At 40.7% G+C, this 1225-nt stretch overlaps 1 non-coding gene across 1 annotated transcript; it reads left to right on the top strand.

Annotated features, from left to right (window-relative positions):
• The first annotated feature begins 898 nt into the window (after positions 1 to 898).
• On the top strand, positions 899 to 1002 carry LOC127742040 (small nucleolar RNA R71). Its single transcript, XR_008003227.1, has one exon. It is a non-coding gene; the product is annotated as a small nucleolar RNA R71 (small nucleolar RNA).
• Positions 1003 to 1225: the final 223 nt, after the last annotated feature.

The following is a 1225-nucleotide window of genomic DNA, read 5'->3' as shown; positions in this document are numbered from 1 at the left end:
AATCTCTATGGTCTCTATTTGAGCCTCAGATTCCTTTGGATCGTTAATAGGAAACTCCCTCTTGCTTGAGAGACGTCCCAGGAGGTCCTCCTCACTAGGATTTTCGTCCTCCTCCTCCCTTGTGCATTCGGCCATATTGATTAAATCAATGGCCTTGCACTCTCCTTTTGGATTCTCTTTTGTATTGCTTGGGAGAATACTGGGAGGAGTTTCAATGACTTTCTTACTCAGCTGGGCCACTTGTGCCTCCAGATTTCTGATGGAGGATCTTGTTTCACTCATGAAACTGAAAGTGGCCTTTGACAGATCAAAGACTAAATTGGCTAAATTAGAAGTGTTTTGTACAGAATTCTTTGTCTGTTGCTGAGAAGATGATGGAAAAGGCTTGCTATTGCTCAGCCTATTGCGTCTACCATTGTTAAAGCCTTGTTGAGGCTTTTGTTGATCCTTCCATGAGAAATTTGGATGATTTCTCCATGATGAATTATAGGTGTTTCCATAAGGTTCACCCATGTAATCAACCTCTGCTATTGCAGGGTTCTCAGGATCATAAGCTTCTTCAGAAGCTGCCTCTTTAGTACTGTTGGATGCATTTTGCCATCCATTCAGACTTTGAGAGATCATGTTGACTTGCTGAGTCAACACTTTGTTCTGAGCCAATATAGCATTCAGAGCATCAATTTCAAGAACTCCCTTCCTCTGAGGCGTCCCTTTATTCACGGAATTCCTCTCAGAAGTGTACATGAATTTGTTATTTGCAACCATGTCAATAAGTTCTTGAGCTTCTGCAGGCATTTTCTTTAGGTGAATGGATCCACCAGGAGAATGGTCCAATGACATTTTTGAAAATTCAGATAGACCATAATAGAATATATCTAATATGGTCCATTCTGAAAACATGTCAGATGGACACCTTTTGGTCAACTGCTTGTATCTTTTCCAAGCTTCATAGAGGGATTCACCATCTTTTTGTTTGAAGGTCTGAATATCTACTCTAAGCTTGCTCAGCTTTTGAGGAGGAAAGAATTTATCCAAGAAAGCCGTGACCAGCTTATCCCATGAGTCCAGGCTATCCTTAGGTTGTGAATCCAACCATATTATAGCTCTGTCTCTTACTGCAAAAGGGAAAAGCATGAGTCTGTAGACTTCAGGATCTACTCCATTCGTCTTTACAGTCTCACAAATTTGCAAGAACTCAGTTAAAAACTGATAAGGATCTTCAGAT

Source organism: Arachis duranensis, chromosome 9 (assembly GCF_000817695.3).
Source record: "Arachis duranensis cultivar V14167 chromosome 9, aradu.V14167.gnm2.J7QH, whole genome shotgun sequence".
In the NCBI taxonomy this organism is placed as follows: domain Eukaryota; kingdom Viridiplantae; phylum Streptophyta; class Magnoliopsida; order Fabales; family Fabaceae; genus Arachis; species Arachis duranensis.
Note: the sequence above shows the minus strand (reverse complement) of the source record. Positions and strands in the feature narration are given on the sequence as shown.